A 21,467-nucleotide genomic window follows, 5' to 3' on the forward strand; every position below is an offset into this window, starting at 1 on the left:
GCGAGGCCCTGGCTCCCACTGCCGCCACTGTCTCGGGAGCCGCCTGGACCACAGCTCAGCTGAGCTACCCTCATGAATGGGACCCAGTGGCAGCGGCAGCGGCAGCAGTTGAGGCGGTGGCAGCTGTGTTAGTGTGTTTTATAAGGATATGGAAGCTATTCAGGTAAAACTACCCAACTTTTCCAAATTAACAGAAGGGTTCAGGGAAAGGAGGAAAGCCCAGCAACGTGTAGAGAAAGAATCACTGAAGCTGTCAGAAGGTGGACAACATGGACCCAGATCAGCCAAGACAGAAATAGTGATTAATACACGATTGACACCTCTGACTATGATAACCCATAGGGAAATCCAGACGTTGGACTTGGGCCCTCAGATATGTCCCAGCTACTGTCAGTGGCCTCTACTGTCCCCAACAAACAGGATATGTAACACGGGGGAGTGCCAAAAAGCCAGATTATTGAGAGTGGCTTTTGTAGCAATGTCCTCCCCAGACACTCACTCCAAGGTGCCCTGGGGATGGTGGAAAGAGCTGCCACCCTCAAGGGAAACCTGAACCCCTTTAGAGAGAGTGTCCTGCCAGCCCCAGAGGGACCAAAGGTGAGGAGGGAAAAGCCATGAAACACTGGTGGCCCTGTCCCAAATGGGGACATCCTGGTTATTGGGCACAGAGTGTCCCTTCATCACGGGGAGGCCAAGGAGGGGGTTGTCCAGATCCTGGTGGCCATGGTCATAAACAACCAGGCCTAAAGTGGCAGGGTTCCACACTGGCTCCCACTCATCCAAGAACCCTGGGTAACCCTGGGTGTGGCTGTTAAGCAAACCTTTTCTAATTGATTTGGGAGACACCTATTTCATCATAAAAACCTTTGGTGACCCCTGTCGTCCTCTTGTGTAGCTGTCTCATTGATTGGGTGCCCCACCAGGTGCACCCCCACACACGTTATTATGTAGTTGGGAAGGAATGTTAGTAAGCCATGAATTTCTGCTTATTCCAGAGGTTCCAATGTCATTGCAGCCAAGAGTCTTAGTCAAATTGGGCCTTAAATGCAATAGCAACACCAGACTACTATGAGCAGCCCTCGAGACAGCTGTAACAGGGAACAGCAACGACCTGCAGGCCTAGAGGGCAAGAACCCTGGGGCCTGGGCAGAGGGAAGCCAGGGAAGGCTGAGAGGGTTCCTCCAGTACAGGGGACTCTCAAACCAGGCCACCTTTTTCTGTGTGTTGAAGGAGGCTTGGCAGCCTTCTCCTTATGGCGTCCTGGTTTCCGAATTCAGTGTGTTTGATCCCTAAACTGGCAGGACCTCTGTCTCTCTCTTCCCTTCCCTACCCATGAGGGTTTATAAACCAGGGGTTACAGGAATATACATAGAGCTTGAGTCCACAGATAACCCCAAGTGGAAGGTAAATTACAAGGCTCTGTGGATTCCACAGCTTCTCTGGTTGACTTCGGCTCACTCTTTCTCTGCTGCTTCCCAGCTGCCCACCCCCTAACTGAGAAAGCTGTCCTCTGGATATTGCAACATTGGTATCACTGTGTCGGGGCTTTCCTGGGCAAGCCTCTGTGTTTGTTTTCCAGCCACACTAATTCTGACTGGCTGGGTTTGGCCATCATTGCTTTGCTAACTGAGAGGGGGAGGGAAGGTGGAAACATAGTAGTCCTCAGCTAGGTTTTGGGGCTTCCCTACCCCAATGTCTGACGAAAGGTCAGTTCAAGATGGCACAGGGGAGCATCCCAGGGGACTCCCCACTAGCCTACCTCCTGAGCAACTGGAATGACTAGGAAGGGTTGGGGGAAAATGGCTCAATTTTATGTCTCCTGCCTGGAAGTTGGGGTAAAACACTGGCTCTGTCTTGTTGTGATCTGTGATAAGTAGGACTATTTCTGGTATCGTTGATTGGGTGAGAGCAGCCAGGTCATCTGAATTGTATGTATTGACAAAGATGCTCATGTGTTGAATTTTGTAGGTCTTCCTAGTGTGAATGCCTGATTTCTTAGGTCACAGAATAATAAACTGGATAAATATAAATAAAAGAGATACAATGTCTGCACATTTCTCTAGACACTGCTAGTGAGGGCCATATGGTATGTATGCTATCCTAGGAAAATAGAGAGGTGGCTCTTCTCCTAACTATCTCTCTAGCCACTCTGAATTTATCTTCTCCTGCATGAAGACACTAAATTCTCAAAATATTCTCTTTTCATCTTTTATATCACTTAACAGACTTGAAACAAAATGTTTGTGTAATTATTTGTCGATGTCCACCTTTAAAAGTAAACAGAAAGCCTTATAAAGACCATGTCTGTTTAATTCACTGCTATGTTCTTAGGATTCCACATACCTGAGTCCAAGCTTATAATAGGTGCTTAATAAATATTTGTTGAACACATGGATTTATCAACCACAGGTTAGAGGAATGTACATAGAGCTTGAGTCCACAGATCACCCCAAATATAATTTCAAGTATATGCATTTTCCCCAGCAGTTTATTTGATAGCTAGATCCTTCGTAATATGAAAATCTTGCCCTCAGCTCATCAGCCTTATTTGTGCCAAGTCAGCATATTAGGTTCAAACAACTCAGTTAAGGGAAGACAGAAGTGATTAGCATTATCTTCCTTTTTAAAGACAGCAAAGGATCATACATAGGCTTCCAACAGCATTCTTGATTTCTATTAGCAAATGTATTTTTATGGAGGCTAATATCTCCTGGGCCTATGCTAATGTTTTAAGCTATTTTATTATAAGTCCATGCTAATTCACGTAACTATTTCTGCAAAGGACAATTCTGAATGTCCTTTCTTAGCGTTTTCACCGCAGTTTAAAGTTACTGGCAATCAAAAGTCTGGAACTCTGGAAGCACCTGGTTCTGCATATGGGGTGAATCACGGAGGAGGATGTGTTGTGGAAAAGGCATGAAATTTGCCCTTAGTGAGGGAATATTTGTGTAATGCCATCTCTAAGTAAAGCAAATAGACAGCCCTCAGAATGGGAGAGGATTTTTGCAAGTTATTCTACCGACAAAGGTCTAATAACCAGAATCCACAGAGAACTCAAACTTATTACTAAGCAAAAAACAAGTGATCCCATTTCATTGTGGGCAAGAGACACAAATAGAAGCTTCTCTGAAGAAGACAGGCTCATGCCCAACAGACACATGAAAAAATGCTCCTCATCTTTAGTCATCAGAGAAATGCAAACCAAAACTACTCTGAGATACCATCTAACTCCAGTAAGAGTAGCCCACATCACGAAATCCCAAACAACACATGTTGGCATGAATGTGGAGAAAAGGGAACACTTCTGCACTGCTGGTGGGAATGCAAGCTAGTACGTTCCTTTTGGAAGGAAGTCTGCAGAACACTCAGGGATCTAAATGTGGACCTGCCATTTCTGATCCTGCGATTCCTCTTCTAGGTATATATCCAAAGGACCAAAAATCATTTGTCAATAAAGATATTTGCACCAGAAAGTTCATTGCAGCTCAATTCATGGATTTTAGTCAAGGAAGAAGCCCAAGTGTCCACCGACCCTTGAATGGATTAATAAATTGTGGTATATGTATACCATGGAATACTATGAGGCAGTAAAAAAAAATGGGGACTTTACCTCTTTTATGTTTACATGGATGGAGCTGCAAAATATTCTTCTTAGTAAAGTATCTCAGGAATGGGGAAAAAAGTATCCAATTTACTCAGTACTACTGTGAAACCAATTTATCATCACTCACACTTGCATATGAAAAATGAAACACAATTTTAGCCTAGGATAAAGGAGGGAAGGGCAGGGAGAGGGGAGGGGATGTGGTGGGATTGATGGTAGGAGATAGTAGGGGTCCACACCTATGGAGCATATCGCAAGTACAAGTTGGAACTATCATGAGTAGAACACAAATATCCTAATGCTATACTTGGGTAAATGAGTGAAAGCTATGCTGATTAGTATGATGTAAGCACTCCAATTTGTACAAAGAATCAACACATTGAAAATGGCATAAATGTATTTATGATCTATGTACAAAAGACTTAATAAATGAAATAATAAGTTAGACAACTTTTTAAAGTAGATTCAATCTATGGATTTGAAAAAAAAACAGATAAAAAGAGGTAACAGAAAAAAAAGGCATGGGGAAAGGTGTTCTTGCAAAGAAAGGACTGACCACAGAGGAATGGTTTTCGGGGCAGAACCAAAGGCCCACACCTGGCTCAGGCCTCTTAGAGGGACCCACCTGTGCTACTGATATGAACAGGAGAGAAGATCACAGAGGAAAGTGTCAGTGATACACTATTCAGTCAGAAAAAACAGCGGGACAAGTGGTCCCCTGGGCACCTTGGGGACTCCAGCCAGGTCAGTGACTCCCTTCAGTGTGGGGAGGCCATGCAAGGTGTGTGCCTCTCTGCCCTGCACACGGCCCAGAGATTCCTGTGTTGGCGTTGGGTGACCTTGGTAGTTCCCTCACGGCCCCTTTCCACTGAGTGTTTCTCATTAACTCCAAATACTACTATGCTGCAGGCTGCCTGCACCAGCTGTGTAGGGAGGACCCAAAACAGCAAAATACCCAGGCCTCAGCTTTCTGGAGTGAGATGTTTTTATACTGTTCTGAAAGAAACACGAGTGAGATGACTAAGAACCCTCTTGCCCCACCACCCACAACCATGAAAGAAAAGGCAGAGAAGGGCAGTGAGGAGACAAGTGCCCAGGAGCCACAGTCTGAGCTCAACGGTTGTTCCAGCTAGTGCGGGAGTCCAGGCCATGCTTCAGCTGGCTCCACCATGGCCAGGAGGCCTCTGCAGGCCGCAGGTTGCCTGTCTGGCCCCCCACCCAGCTGTGAGTCCACGCATGACCGACCTCCCACACCGTGTTTCAGGATCCCGGGAGCTCAGGGCCTTCTTGCTTTCCAAGGAGACATTTGAAGTGGACTCTCAGGTCTTTTGAAATGTGCCCTACATTCTCCTTAACCTGGTCACCCTGCTGTGCAACGGCTGTCACGGTTTCTTCATCCTGTCTGACACTTTGTTCTCTACGACAAAAACTCCCCACACCAATCCCTCCCTGTACCTCCCACCCCCATGTCACAAACGTTCTATGAGGTCAGCTTTTCAGCGGCAACACATCAGTGACAGCATGCTGCATCTGCCTGAGGGGATGAGGGTGTGAGCTTTCCACACACACCTGAACTTCACCTTCTTCCCCATACATGTACACACAGTAAAAGATACAATTTCAATCTCTTTATTGAAAATCCAAATAAGAAATAAAAGGAGGAAGCGGGGCTTGGCCGCCCCACACTCGCCTCCTGGTCTGGGTCAAGTCCCATGGCTGGTCTCAGGCACCACCTTGTTCCTGCGGCGGTTCTTTTGGGCCGGCGGGAGGCAGAACATTCTGCGAAAGAAGTTCACAATCCTCCTAGCGCACCCCCGCCGGCCCTGGTCCACTTCAGTGGGTTCGTCCTCCACTACCTGCCCAGCTGGAAGAGAGTAGTCCTGACTGGGACTTCCCTCAGGTGCTGTGTCTCCAGCCGGGCCTCCACTAAGGTGGCTGGTGCTGGAGGGAGAGGACACGGGGCCAGGCTGGGGGGCAGAACTGGGACTGGGAACAAGTTGAGAGGAGGTCTGTGGTGGTGTGTCCCCCTCCGGTGGGGTGGCAGCCTCCATTGGGATGGTGGTCTCCCATGACGTGGTCTCCCTGACGATCTCAGGTGGCTTGGTGGCCTCGGGTAGGGTTTCCCCCTCTGGTTGGGTGGCAGCCTCCTGTGGGGTGGTGTCCACCAATGGAATGGAGGCCTCCGGTGAGGTGGTGGCCACTGATGGGATGGAAGCCTCCAGTGGAGTGGCAGCCTCCTGTGGGGTGGTGGCCACTGATGGTATGGAGGCCTCTGGTGGGATGGAGGCCTCCGGTGGGGTGGTGGCTTCCGGTGGGGTGGTGGCCACTGATGGGATGGAGGCCTCTGGTGGGGTGGTGTCTTCTGGTGGGGTGGTGGCCACCGATGGGATGGAGGCCACCGGTGGGGTGGTGGACTCCGGTGATGTGGTGTCCACCAAAAGGATGGAGGCCTCCCGTGGGGTGGAGGCCTCTGGTGATGTGGTGGCCACCGATGGGATGGAGGCCTCCCGTGGGGTGTTGTCCTCCTGTGGGCTGGTGGCCACCGATGTGATGGAGGCCTCCAGTGGGATGGGGTCCTCTGGTGGGGTGGTGGCCACTGATGGGATGGAGGCCTCTGGTGGGGTGGTGGCATCTGGTGGGGTGGAGGCCTCCGGTGATGTGGTGGCCACCGATGGGATGGAGGCTTCCGGTGGGGTGGTGTCCTCCTGTGGGGTGGTGGCCACAGATGTGATGGAAGCCTCCGGTGGGGTGGCGGCCTCCGGTGCGGTGGCCTCCAGTGAGGTGGTGGCCACTGATGGCATAGAGGCCTCCGGTGGAGTGGCAGCCTCCTGTAGGGTAGTAGCCATCGAGGGGGTGGAGGCCTCCGATGGGGTGGAAGCCTCCTGTGGGGTGGCAGCCTCCTGTGGGGTGGTGGCCTCCGGTGGGATGGAAGCCTCCAGTGGGCTGGTGGCCTCAGGTGGTGTGGCAGCCTCTGGGGGGGTGGTGGTCACTGGTGTGGTGGCCTCCTCCGGTGGGGTGGCAGTCTCCGGTGGGTTGAAGGCCTCCGGTGGGGTGAAGGCCTCCACTGGAGTGAAGGCCTCCAGTGGGGTGAAGTCCTCCAGTGGCGTGGCTGCCTCTGCTGGCATATCTGTCGCTGCCCTGCGTGACCTCATGCTGTCGCTCCGAGACTGGATCCAGGGGTCTTCCATCATCTGGTGGAGGGTGGGTCTCTTGCTGGGGTCAAGGGTTAGGATACTTTGGATAAAGGATTTTAATTTGGGGTTAATGAAAGCAGGTGTTCTATAGGTGCCTCTTAAGATCGCCGTTTGCAGTTCATCGAGGTCCCGTCCTTTAAATGGGAAGAGCCCAGATGCCATTGAATAGAGGATGACCCCAAGGCTCCAGATATCTGCCTCTGGTCCCTTGTAGTTCTGAAGGAAAACTTCCGGGGCCAAATACATGGGGGTCCCACATAAGTCTGTGAAGGTCTTACCTTCGCTGAAGGTTGCAGCACTGCCGAAGTCAGCCAGTTTGACGTTGTTTTGGGAATCTAGTAAAATGTTCTCAAGTTTAAGGTCCCTGTGCACGATGCCCTCTTGGTGAAGGTACTCCATGGCTTTCAGTAGCTGCAAGAATATGGCTCGGGCCTCCCCCTCCTCCATCTGACCAGATGTCATTACTCGGTCACACAGGTCACCACCACCCGCATGTTCCATTATGAGGTAGATATTTTCCTTACCCTCCCTGACCTCCAGCAGTTTGAGGATGTGGGGATGGTCCAGTCTCTGCATGATCTCAATCTCGGAAGACACAGACATGAGGCCAGCAATAAAGCGTTTGTTGAGGATCTTCACCGCCACCTCAGTGCCAGTTCCACGGTGCCGGGCCAGCTTCACCTCAGCGAAGCTGCCCTGGCCAAGGGTCCTTAAGAACTCGTAGTCCTGGAGGACCTCCTTGTCCAGAGACACGGAGGACGCCCCAGGCTCCATGGGGAGCCTGACTACGCTACCACTACGCTATATAAGCTACAGTAAATAACTAATGAAAAACAACTATACTCACTATGCTAAAAACACTAACAAACTATACTAACTGGGGCACTAAATAGGCTAACACTAGTAATGAAAGCTAACTAGGATAAAAATAATATGAGACCTTATGCTAACAAAACAAACAACACTACGCTACGAATACTGTCTACACTATGCCAAACTACTCACTGGGATAACTGCAAGCACTACGATCAAGGAAACACGCTATCTGAGGTCAAGTCCGCAGGTCACCGAAAGAAGCTTCCTGGGCTGTAACGACCAAAGACCCAGGCCCAGACAGGGGCTTTTATAGGTTTTGCCTCAATGGCTCTCTATGAGGTCAGAGGCAGGGGGAAATGGACCAATCAGGGCTGGGGATAACACAGGGTGGGGTTTTGTCCCCTTATATGGGCGCAAAAGCATTTTCCTCTTGAAAGAGAAACAAGTGCTTCTGGTTTACATGGGTTATAGAGATTGAGATTTCATTTATTAGAAATTAAAACCTGTACAACGTTTCCATGGCCTTCTCACTTATAGTTTGAAAACCTACAATAACTTTAGGTGTTTAGAGACTTTATCGTGTTTATATGGGAGGTATTCGATTTCTATTTCTTTCGATTTGAATTAGTGTTGGAAGGACGCTACAAATAGCTGCCAGCATGATACTATACAGAAATATTCTGGGGTGTGTGTACACAATAAGGTCCCTACTGAGCTGCTAGGAAGATGACTCTCATCATCATTGTCCCACATGATTGACATAGATTTGTCATCAAAAACCTTGGAGTCCGGATGTCAATGGGTTGAAATATTCGAAGTCATGGGGGAAGAAAAGGCCTGTCTACCAAGAGTCCAACATCCAAGAAACCATGTTTCAAAATGAAGAAATTAAGACATTTGGCAGCTATCCAAAAGGTGAGCACCAACAGCTCTGCCCTCCAATGGAAGGAGTCCTTCTGGTAGAAAAGAAAGGACACTAGACAGGAGCTCAAAGCTTGATGAAGAAATAAAGATGTCTGGGAAAGGCAAATACATGGACAGCGATAAAGCCTAGTACCATTTGTGTGTTGTGCTTGATTTAAGACAATTATGAGTGGATGTTTTGGACACATGTAATCTGGAGACACCAGTAACTGAAAGAGCAATTAGATAAGAGAAAGAAATAAAAGGTACTCAAATGGAAAAAGACGGTGTAAAGTGTTCAGTTTGCAAATGACATGATCTCATCCGTAGAAAACACTGAAGATTCCATAAAAGTACTGTAAAAACCAAAGCGAACTTAGGAAAGATTCAGCTATATGGAATCTCAAGGGACCCCAAATCAAACAATCTTCAAAAGTACCAACTTGGAGGTCTTATACTTCCTGTTTTCAAAACTCATTACAAGCTTCTGAGTTCAAAACAGGGTGGTCCTGGCACAGGCAGACTTAGAGAGCAATGGAAGAGAACACTGAGCCCAGAAATCAACCTGCTCCTGGATGGTTAAATGATTTTACAAGGGTGCCAGGTGCACCCCGTGGGGAAAGGACAGTCTCTTCAGCATATGGTACTGGGATGATTGGACATCCACATACAGGAGACCGAAGATGGATCCTGACGTGACTCCATACACAATCGTTAACTCATAGTGAATTGAGGTCTTAAATGTTGATGGCCATAACTATGAAACTCCCAGAAGAAACCATAGGAGGACAGCTTGAGGGCAATGGATTTGGCATTGTACCAAAAGCACAGATTACATATTGACACTAGGTAAATGGGACCACATCAAAAGCTAAAAGCTGTACTCGGGCAGAGGCTCACCCCTCTAATTCTGCCACCCTGGGGTAGGTGGATTGCTTGAGCACAGGAGTTCAAGACTAGACTTGTGAGAGAAAGAGACCCTGTCTCTAAAAGTAGCTGGGCACTGTGGCTCTTGCCTGTAGTCCCAACTACTTGCGAACTGAGGGGAGAGGATCACTTGAGCCCAGGAGTTAGAGGTTGCTGTGAGCTATGGGTGCCATGGCACTGTACCCAGGGTGACAAAGTGAGACTGCGTCTCAAAATGAAAAAGAAGAAAAACAACCTAAAATCCCTGAGTGTCAAAGGGTACAAGAGATCAAAGGCAACCTATGAAATGGGAGAAAATACTTGCACTTCATATACCTGATTAGGGGTTCACATCTGGAATTTGTAGAGAATTCCTATACATTGACACAAATAACCCAATTAAACAATAGCCAAAGGACCTGAAGAGACATTTCTCCAGAGGTGATATGCAGATGCCCAACACGCTCATGAAAAGATGCTCAACAGCGCTCATCATCAGAGCACTGCAAAGCAAAAGCTCAAGGAAAACCCATTAACACTCCTTAGGATGGCACACCCATTTCATTCATTAGCTCAGAAATCCTTACCACATAACCACAGTATTGTGGATCCTCAAAAAGTTAAATAGGATTTCATGTGAAAGCACAGTCTCAAAGTGGTATTAGTCCCCCCATGTTCCCCTCAGTGTTATTCACAATCGCTGACAGGTGGAAGCAACCCAAGTGTTCATCAAAGATGAGCGGACAAAACAAATGTGGTCCGTACACACAACAGAATGTTATTCAACCTTACCACGGAGGGAGATTCTGACACATGCTACCACTTGGATGTACCTCGGGGACACTGTGCTAAGCCAGTCTCAAATGTACAGATTGTGTAATTGCTCTTATATGAGGTGTCCAGAGGAGTCAATTTCACAGACACAGGAAGTAGAAAGGTGGTTGTGAGGGAAGGAGCGGTGAGAATTGGGGAGTGGATGTTTATTTATCTATACCATAAAATGAATCGTGGTGTAGATAAATGGTGGTGACCTTTGCACGAAGTGTGAATGTATGTCACACTACTGTACTGTACACTTAAAAGGTGTTTTTTATCAGAATCAAAATGAATAAGGTTTCAAAATGTAATCCAAATATTGATGAAAAACACAGGCAGGAATGTAGGGCAACTGTTGGTAGCAGTTTTCACTGATGGAACCACTTTGAGACAGTTATTTGGCAATAACAATGTGTGTGTGCCCCATGGCCTAGGAGTCTCACTTTTCAGGACACACCCACGAGAAACTCCCAGAAGGGAAGGTGCCCAGATGGTCTTAGCAGCCCCGTGGATCAGAGCCGCGGACTGGAAGGAACGGAAATGTGCACGGTAGCATGGGTGAGTCTACTGCCCTGTAGCCACACAACGGCATAAAGTATGGAAATGTGCATGGGGACGTGCAATGCGTGACAGACGAGGAAGCTCGGGAACGAGATGCAGCTGAGGAAGCCAGATACGGGTGAGTTTAGCTGCAGCATCAAGCAAAATTAGGCTTGTGCTGGTAGAAGTCAAGGTAGAGGCTTCCTTTGGGGGAGAGGCTTGCCATCAGATGTGTCCCCAGGTGAGTTTGGAGTGCTGAGAATCTGTGTCCTGATCTGGGTGCTGGGATACAGGTTGTGTTCAATATGTGGCAAAAAAAATATTCATGTGAGTATATTCATGTGAAGTATACTTACATTAAAAATTTGTAAGTGAAAATCATCAGGCTGCCTATCAAGCCTAGGATAGAAGAGGGACCCCCAGCCTGTCGTGCCTTGTACATAAAGGACAAGTTCAGGGTGACCAGGTGGTTCGCCCCTTGGTGCAGGGAGGCTGCCACCGGGCTCTAAGCACTGCACTGCGGTGGCCTCAGGGTGAGAGCTGAGGCCCAGGGATCCAACATGTTCCTGGTGAGCTACAGCACAGCCTTGGCCACCTGAGTGCCGGGATCACCATAGCTGCCTTTCTGCCCCTCAAGGTGAGCCGGGGGCCCTCCCCCACCCACCCTGCCCACTCCTTCCCTGGTGTGAATTATTCATTTGCTCTTCCATGACTCCCTCTTCCTGTGACTTTCTGGCTGACAGCAGGAAATGATGTAAAGGAGCAGAGTTCCCCGCAGGGGACAATAGATGCTGACATCCGCGTGTTCACATAGGACAGACAGTGCTTGGCAGGTGAGGCAGGACGCTAACCTGCCAGGTTGTCTTGACCAAGGCAGGAGTGTGGGCTTTAAAGGCTTTGAAATGTTCCCAACAGGGGTCAGGAGAGAGGGCCCCTCCTGGTCCACTCCAGTCACCTTCAGAATCCTCACACAGTTTCAGAACTGGACAATGGCCCTTAGATCCTGAGGCCTCTACAAACCTGGGTCTGGGAGGATTCTGCCCCTTGCCTGATGTCTGTGAATCCCTCTTCCCACCTGAGGAGGGAGGTGGCTGTGGTGTGTGCAGTTTGGAGCACATGGGCTCCGCTGCACACCAGCCCTGAGGCTGCATCCGGGTCTGACACACAGTAGCTTGGTGCTGTGGCTCATTTAACTTCTCTGGGCCTCACAGCCACCCTGCCCCCTAAAATGGGGCTGAGACCCCAACTACCTCATAGGCTGTGGTGAGGATTACTGAACTAACACATGCAGTGGGTGTAGACAAGAGCTGGGGAGGTAGCGAGTGCTCAGTGAGGGTCAGTCAGTAGCGCATGAGCACACATACTGGGCCTCCTTCCAATGGTGGTTGTGGGAGAGTCTCCCAAGGGCTGCCGCACAGCAGGCTGGTGAATGGACTCGTTCTTCCTGTGCCTGAACCTTGCCTTGTCCACAAGAGGCCCAGAGGGCTGAGCTGGTGGGAGTTCCTGCTCCTGGGGAGCCCCAAACTCCCGGCTGGGCCAGGCGGCCTTCACATTTCCTGTCACGCAGTGCTGGTCCCCATGGTGTGGGATGTTTGTTTCTCCCTCTGTCCCATTAGAGGCCAGCTCTGTGACCTTAGGACCTTTCATCTCTGCACCTGTATACATGGGCTCAGTGCCTCATACAGACCAGAGACCAACCAAGGGTGGTTTTGTTTAGGGTAAATGAGTGAGGCAAGGTGTCCAGGGTCACCCATCAGGAATGAAACCAAGGCCTCCTGATCCCCAGAGCAAACTCAGCAGCCCCTTGCAGGTGTCTGCTGTGAGCAGAGGCTCCTCCTGCCCAGCCATCCAGTTACGCAGCATGTGTTTCTGAGACCTCCCTGTCTCTGCTCTAGGCCAGGAGATGTCCCAGAGCTGAAAACATAGAAACCTTTCCCCATGACCTGAGACTCAAGCAGAGACTGGGGGGGGGGGGGAAGATAGGCCACAAATTTTGATAGAAATACCATCTAGGCCAGCAGGCGTCTTTGGCAACACCCCACCACACCTTCAGAGAGATGGAGCTTTCCAGCTGGACCCTGGGTGGGGTGCGGTGGGGGGCTCTTCAGGACCCTTCTTGGCTGCTCGGCTGGAGCTACAGAGGCCAAGCTTGAGCTGTTGCTATCTGGGGTGTAAGGGTCAGAGGAAGGTAGATGTGTCCCTTCCCATGATGGCTTCCTAATTGGACAAATATAAGGATGAGTTAAGTCCATTTCCTGGGAACAAAACCCAAAATGACAGGGCCTTCTCTGTCACATGTGATGTTTCGTACAGGGATAGTTTAGTTGCTTCTTATTCATAAGGGATCCATACTTCTGTCTTTCTATGTCATCATGCTATCACATGGCTTACGTTCTTTAGGAGAATCAGGGTCTAAAATGCTTGCTGAAGCTCCAGCTATCACATCTGCTTTCCACATAGTCTCAAATGGAAAGAGCTCACCTTTCAGCTCACCTAGATTTCTGTTATTAGCTGCCAGGAGCTTAGAACAATTTCTCTCTACATCTCACTGCCCAGAAGTTTGCCCCTTATCCATACCTAGAGGCAAGAGAAGGTGGCGATGGATGTTTTCCCTGGGCAATTTAGTCCCCTACAAATGTGGGGGTTTTATCCTGAAGGAAGAGGGGAGTGTGGAAACTTGGAGGGCAGCTAACAGCCATTGCTGCCACCTGTATTGGCTGGTCCATGTGTCTGTTCACTCTGCAGCCAGTCCTGACCACTGCTCATTGTGAGCTCACCGCTCTCCTTCAAGCCTGCACAGACATTTGTGAGGTCAGAACTAGAGGCTTAGGCAGGAAAGGGCTCCAGTGGCAGGGTGGGTAGCAGATCTGTGTAGAAAACACAGAAACCTTTGTCCCATGGTTTGGCCAAAGAAAACCCAACCATTTTGGGTTTTGTTCCCAGTAAGTTGACTTAACTCTGGGACTCATGCTTCTTTGCTCCGAGGCACTTCCATGAACACCCTACAACCAAAAGTTGAGTCTGGGCCCTCCCACTCATCTCTGCTCCGCATGGAACCTTGTTCAGGGCCTGTTAGCTCATGGCAGTTCACATGGTTTCAACACATTCAGTTTTAAGTTTTATTTCTGATTAATAGGAGGTTACCATTAAGTTATAATGTTTGCATTTGTTAGGTAAAGTCCCTGTTTCAGTTGTGTCCTACACCCAGGAGGTGTGACATGTGCCCTTACATTGTGCCCATTCACTGGGAACACACCAATCGGCCCCTTTCTCCCTTCTCTTCCCCCTAACTTGAGTTTTTCCCTTGTTTGGCCGTGTATTACTTCATCTACTGCTTCATATTAGTATTGAGAACATTGGATACTTGCTTTTCCATTCTTTCCACACTCTACTAAGAAGAATGTATTTCAACTCTCTCCAGGTTAATACAAAAGATGTAAGTCCTCCATCTGTTTATAATCGCATACTATTCCATGATACACATATACCAGACTTCAGTGATGCATTCATGTGTTGATGAGCGTTCAGGTTGTTTCTGCATCATGGCACTTGTAAATCTATCTTTATGATAAAAATTTTTGTTTGTTTTGGGTAGATGCCTAATAATGGGATTGCAGTATCAAATGAAATGTGTTGTTGAATTGTTTTTTCTTTTAATTCTTTTTTATTAAATCATAACTTTGTACATTGATGCATTTATGGGGTTCAGGGTGCTGCTTTAATATTCAATGTGAAATGTTTGCATTGAACTAAGTAACACATCCATCACAATTATACTCATTTCATAATAGTTTTGAAATGTACCATTGCATCATGCACCTTAGGCAAGTTCCCCCCAAATACCCTTCCTCCTCCCATATCCTCAGTCCCCTCCCCTCCCCTCCCCTCTCACTCCTCTTCCCTTCTACTTCCTAGACCATAGTTACGTTTTGCCATGTGTAGGAGTGTGTAGATGGTTATATTTTGATTACATAGTAGTATCAAGTACATTGGATACTTTTTTACCCATTCTTGAGAGACTTTACTAAGAAGAATATGTTACAGCTCCATCCAGGCAAACATAAGAGATGTGAAGTCTCCATCCTTTTGTATGGCTGCATAGTATTCCATGGTGTACATATATCACAATTTTTTAATCCATTCATGGGTTCATGGGCACTTGGGCTGTTTCCATGCCTTGCCTATTATGCCTTGGGCTGCATTAAACATTCTGGTGCAAATGTCTTTGTTGTAAAATAATTTTTTGATCATCTGAATATATACCTAGTAGAGGAATTTTAGAAGCCACGGTATTAGGTTTAAATCTCAGCTGTGAAGAGATACAAACAGCTGTGGTGCCCAGCCCCTACCCCACCCTTCAATTCTTTTCTGCTACAGAACTTTGAAGGTCAATCTCAGAATGTCCCTGAGTGGACAACCCCAGACAACATTTCCAATTAAATTATCTCAGGCAGTGTGAACCCTGCTCATTAGAGAGGGATTCAAGGGTCTCCGATAGCACAATTGTAGCCAGGGATTGATACCCCCACCCCCAGACTCAGTCCACACTGTTGTCCGCTTTTCTGTTCTCAGGCTCAGTTGGAGGCAGGGGCCATGCCCCCACCCTCTGGTCTCAGCCCACTCCCAGCTAGGCTCTGCTTGCCAGACTAGTTGAAGTCAGGAGACTGTGCCCCCACCTGCCAGTCTTAGTCCACTGCCTGGCAAGCCTCTGTTCTTGGTCTTTGTGGGAGTCAGGGCACCACACCCCACCTGCAGGTCTCAGTCTTCCCCCGTTAGCCTCTGCTCACCGCCCACTGGAAACAGGGGACCATGCCCTTGCCCTCGGTTCTCAGTCCACACATGGTAAGCCTCTGCTTGCAGGCCCAGAAGGGGCTAGGGACCAGTCCTGCCTGCCGAACTCAGTCCACACAGGGCAACCATTCTCCCACTGTGGGTGCCGTCAGAACCAGGGGTTCTGCACCCTGTCCCGCTGGACACAGCCAAACTGACGATCAACACCACTGGCCGGGCAAATTCATAACCAGGGGACTGTTCCTCCTCCCACTGATAGTCCCTTTCTTCCCACACCATTTCTTCCCCGTTAGTCACAGGTTCCGTCTTGATGGTTGGTGGTCCACACTATGCCCAGATTTCTCAGGAAAAGACCAAACACTCTGCACTCTGCAGGGGGTAGAACTTCAGACCACCATGCAACTGGGAACGGTGGAATGTGAGTTTGGACTTGTAGGGGGGAAATATCTGTTCAATTTTATGCCTGGTGGGGTGGTGTCTAGGTTCATAAGTAGGACCTCCCTGTAATTTGTTTTCTTGAATGCTCTTCCTTGAAGTTACAGCCTGCCGAACTTCTTTCTTGGCTCAGCTTCCCACCTTTGGCTTCATAGAGTCTGATTCCATCCATTTTTTCTCTCTTTGGTCAGGAGCTTCTGCTGAGGGTTGCTACCAGTCAGCCACCTTCCCAGAATTCTCTCTCACCATTTTCAAAAATGAACTCAAGATGGATTAAAACTTAAATGTAAAACCTGAAAACCATAAAACGTCTAGAAGAAAACATAGGAAAAATTCTTACAGATATTGGCTGAAGCAAGGTATTTATGACTAAGCCCCCAATAGCAATGCATCAAAAAGGGAAATAATCAACAGAGTTAACAGACAACCTACATAATGGGAGAAAATATTTGCAAACTATACATCTGACAAAGGACTAATGTCTGGAATCTACAGAGAACTCCAGCAAGAAAGAAACAAATAGTACAAAAACCAGAATTTCTTCAAAGAAAAATAGACAAATGGCCAAGAAACATGAAAACATGCTCACTAGTCATCAGGAAAATGCAAATTAAAACCACAATAAGATACCACTTTGCCCCTGCCAGAAATCTCATCATTAAAAAATAAAATAATTTAAAAATTAAAAAAAAAAACCCCACAGACGTTGGCATGGAAGTATTACAAAAGGAAGACTTATACACTATTGATGGGACTGTAAATTAGTACAACTTCTATGGAAGACAGTATGGAGATTCATTAAATAACTAAAACTAGAACTACCGTTCAATCTAGAAACCCAACTACTGGGTATCTAACTGCCCCCCCCCCAAAAATACGTCATTATATCAAAAACATACCTTCACTCAAATGTTTATCACAGGACAATTCACACTTGCAAAGATATGGAATCAACCTAATTGTCATCAATAGAAAAGTGAATAAAGACAATGGAATATTACTCACCTATAAAAAGGAATGAAATAATATCTTCTGCAGCAGCTTAGGTGAAGCTGGAGAACATTATCCCAAGTGAAGCATCTCAAGAATAGAAAAACAAAACACATAGGTTCTCATTAATAAGTGGGAGCTAAATGATGGGCAGCACGATCATATAGTGCTATAAAGTACACTGGAAACTAAACAGGGCTGGGGTACAGAAACTTACCTATAAGGACCTTTGTACACTACTCTGGTCATGGGCACACTAAAAGCCCTGACTTCAGTATTACACAATTCATCCATGTAACAAAAACACTTGTACCTCCAATTTAAAAAAAACTTATAATTCACAACAGGAAAATTTAAAAGAAATTGAGGCTATATCTTCTCTTCTCTCAAAGCAGTGCTAAAATGTTCCTGGCACCTTTGCTCTCCCAGTCACTGACACCTCTTTTGAAAGAAGATAGGGAATAAAGTCATAATTACAGAAACAAGTAACATTCACTTCCCTTCTTTTTTCTAAAGTGACCAACCTGGAGACCATGGATTAGAAACCACGAGCAAGGGGCAGAGCAAGATGGCAGCCAAGTCACAGCTTCCTTGCATCTGGGCACCGTGAATCTGGGGATATAGGACTCCAGGCATCTCTGGCTGGTGGGATCTGCCTATCATCACCCCTGAGAGGATACAGGGAGTCAGCAAGAGACTTCTGGACCCCAAGAGGAGGACTAAAACAGTGGAAAACTGGCAAGTGGTCGCGTGTGTTCAATCTGTCTAAACCCGCCCGCAGCTGTAAGTTCAGTAGCAGCGAGACTGCAAACCAGAAAGGCCTTACCTGTGAACTGTTTTGGTGTCTTTGGACTTGGCACTCAGCTGAATTGCCTTGGGGAGAGCCTGAGCGGGAGTGCGGAGAACTCTGGCCTTTGTCTAGGGCCCCAGTCTGAGCCGCTGAGCCAGACGGAGCTAATAGTGTTTGGCTCTGGGTCACAGGCAGACATTGTGAGCGATCTGCCCCGGCAAGCTCCGCCCTCAGGGTCGCAGAGCTGGAATTGGGTGGGAGCTGGTAACCCAGACACCAAGTAGTCTAAGGGTGGGTTCTGAGCCGCCTTGCAGCCCTAACCCTTGGGGGTAGAGGGAGACCAGTTTTGACACGCAGGGTAAGTGGATAGCCACTTCAGCAGTGATTCCAGCGACAAGCACTTCCCTGAGAAAGCTCTGCTCAGTAAGTGAACAAGTTCAAAGTGCCTTTTAAGTGGGCTGAAGAGAGATTTAGGGTGTCTACCTGCTGGGGTTTGAGAAACTAGCAGCCTCCAGTCGTATCAGAACTGTGATTAACATCTCATACCCCAGAAGACCACGTGTTGCCCAGACAATACTCAATAACATATACATACTGCTTTGTTTTTGCTTGTGTTTTTTTTTTTTTTTTTTTTGGTTTGGTTGTTTTTTTTGTTTATTTTGATGTTGTTGATTGTTTTGTTTTTTAAGTTCATCCTTTTCCATACAGATCCTTTTTCTTTCTCAATTTTTCTAGTTTAATTATAATTTCCCATTGCTGACTATTTCAATAATTAGAACTTCATTTCTGTTAGTGTTTCTACCGCTATTATTTGGTTTTTCCAGCCAATTTTATCCCGTAAAGTTTTCTGTTTGCTTGTTTTGGTTTGATTTATAGCATTTTTGTCTTTCCTCTCTACTTGGTGGAGGTGGGGTACTGTGTCTGATCAGGTTAGCAAAGAGCTGCTGACCGCTAGGGAACCACCCAACTGGGCACCCTCAGAAGGTGGTTTTTTTTTTTTTTTAAGGTTGTATCAAAGTACCCTACTGTACACCTATATTGCTCTGTCTCCCTTTTTCTGTGCCTCTCTTCTTTTTGTCAATATTCCTTTTACCCACCCCCTCTACTTTCTCTATTTTTCTTTTTTTTTTTCTTATCACTCGATCCTCCTTCCTTTCATCCCTTTTTTGCTCTTAAACCTTCTCACCCTTCTGGTCCTGTAACCCTTAGTCCACAGGCACGAGAACTTAAAGAGCAAGAGGAAGTGAAAGGAAAATTAGGGCAAGGAAACAGATAAAAGAAATCACCCATGAGGAAGAATCAGCAGAAAAATCCAGGCAACATGAAGAACCAGTCCAGAACAACCCCACCAAGGGACCATGAGGTAGCTACTGCAGAGGATTCCACCTATACAGAAATGTTAGGAATGACAGAAAGGGAATTTAGAATACACATGTTGAAAACAATGAAAGAAATGATGGAAACAATGAAGGAAACTGCTAATAAAGTGGAAAATAACCAAAAGGAAATCCAAAAACAGAATCAAATCAGAGATGAACGATATGAAAAATATAAAAAGGATATAGCAGAGCTGAAGAAAAGGAAACAGTCAATCAGGGAACTTAAAGATGCAATGGAAAGTATCAGCAACAGATTAGACCATGCAGAAGAAAGAATTTCAGAGGTAAAAAACAAAGTTTTTGAGATAACTCAGATAGTAAAAGAGTCAGAAAAGAAGAGAGAGAAAGCAGAACGTTCACTGTCAGAATTATGGGACTTTATGAAGCGTTCCAACATACGAGTTATAGGAATTCCAGAAGGGGAAGAAGAATGCCCCAGAGGAATGGAAGCCATACTAGAGAATATTATAAAAGAAAATTTCCCAAATATCACCAAAGATTCTGACACACTGCTTTCAGAGGGTTATCGGACCCCAGGTCGCCTCAACTCTAACCGAGCTTCTCCAAGACACATTGTGATGAACCTGTCGAAAGTCAAGACAAAAGAAAAGATTCTGCAAGCTGCCAGGAGTAAGCGCCAGTTGACCTTCAGGGGCAAATCCATCAGAGTGACTGCAGACTTCTCTAATGAAACTTTCCAAGCAAGAAGACAATGGTCATCTACCTTTAATCTACTTAAAGAGAACAATTTCCAGCCCAGAATTATGTACCCTGCTAAGCTAAGCTTCAAAATTGACGGAGAAATCAAATCATTTACGGATATACAAACATTGAGGAAATTCGCCACAACAAGACCAGCTCTACAGGAAATACTTCAACCTGTTCTGCACACTGACCACCACAATGGATCAGCAGCAAAGTAAGAACTCAGAAATTAAAGGACAGAACCAAACTTCCACACTGATGCAAAGGATAAAACTAAGCAATGGACTCTCACCAAATAAGACGAATAGAATACTACCACACTTGTCAATTATCTCAATAAATGTTAATGGCTTGAATTCCCCACTGAAGAGACATAGATTGGCTGACTGGATTAAAAAACACAAGCCATCCATTTGCTGTCTGCAAGAAACACACCTGGCTTCAAAAGACAAATTACAGCTCCGAGTCAAGGGTTGGAAGACAATTTTTCAGGCAAATGGAATTCAGAAGAAAAGAGGAGTTGCAATCTTATTTTCAGATACATGTGGATTTAAAGCAACTAAAGTCAAAAAAGACAAAGATGGTCACTTTATATTGGTCAAGGGAAAACTACAACAAGAAGACATTTCAATTCTAAATATCTATGCACCCAATTTAAATGCTCCCAGATTCTTGAAACAGACCTTACTCAGTCTGAGCAATATGATATCTGATAATACCATAATAACAGGGGACCTTAAAACTCCTCTTACAGAGCTGGACAGATCCTCTAAACAGAAATTAAACAAGGATAGAAGAGACTTAAATGAGACCCTAGAACAACTGTGCTTGATAGACGCATATAGAACACTCCATCCCAAAGATAAAGAATATACATTCTTCTCATCACCCCATGGAACATTCTCCAAAATTGATCATATCCTGGGACACAAAACAAATATCAACAGAATCAAAAGAATTGAAATTTTACCTTGTATCTTCTCAGACCATAAGGCACTAAAGGTGGAACTCAACTCTAGCAAAAATGCTCAACCCCACCCAAAGGCATGGAAACTAAACAATCTTCTGTTGAATAACAGATGGGTGAAGGAAGAAATAAAACAGGAAATCATTAACTTCCTTGAGCATAACAACAATGAAGACACAAGCTACCAAAACCTCTGGGATACTGCAAAAGCAGTTTTGAGAGGAAAATTCATCGCTTTAGATGCCTACATTCGAAAAACAGAAAGAGAGCACATCAACAATCTCACAAGAGATCTTATGGAATTGGAAAAAGAAGAACAATCTAAGCCTAAACTCAGTAGAAGAAAAGAAATATCCAAAATCAAATCAGAGATCAATGAAATTGAAAACAAAAGAATCATTCAGAAAATTAATGAAACAAGGAGTTGGTTTTTTGAAAAAATAAATAAAATAGATAAACCATTGGCCAGACTAACGAGGAATAGAAAAGTAAAATCTCTAGTAACCTCAATCAGAAACGATAAAGGGGAAATAACAACTGATCCCACAGAGATACAAGAGATCATCTCCGAATACTACCAGAAACTCTATGCCCAGAAATTTGACAATGTGAAGGAAATGGATCAATATTT

The 21,467-nt window shown here is 46.3% G+C and overlaps 1 long non-coding RNA gene across 1 annotated transcript in view; it reads right to left on the bottom strand.

The window, feature by feature from the left end:
• Positions 1–13,985: 13,985 nt before the first annotated feature.
• Positions 13,986–21,467, bottom strand: part of LOC128591627 (uncharacterized) — a 215,458-nt gene continuing 207,976 nt past the window's right edge. The window contains exons 4-5 of the long non-coding RNA XR_008381598.1: positions 17,011–17,085; positions 13,986–16,316 (exon numbers count right to left, since the gene is read on the bottom strand). This is a non-coding gene — a long non-coding RNA (uncharacterized LOC128591627). The remainder of the gene's footprint in view (positions 16,317–17,010; positions 17,086–21,467) is intronic.

This window comes from Nycticebus coucang, chromosome 8 (genome assembly GCF_027406575.1).
Source record: "Nycticebus coucang isolate mNycCou1 chromosome 8, mNycCou1.pri, whole genome shotgun sequence".
Classification (NCBI taxonomy): domain Eukaryota; kingdom Metazoa; phylum Chordata; class Mammalia; order Primates; family Lorisidae; genus Nycticebus; species Nycticebus coucang.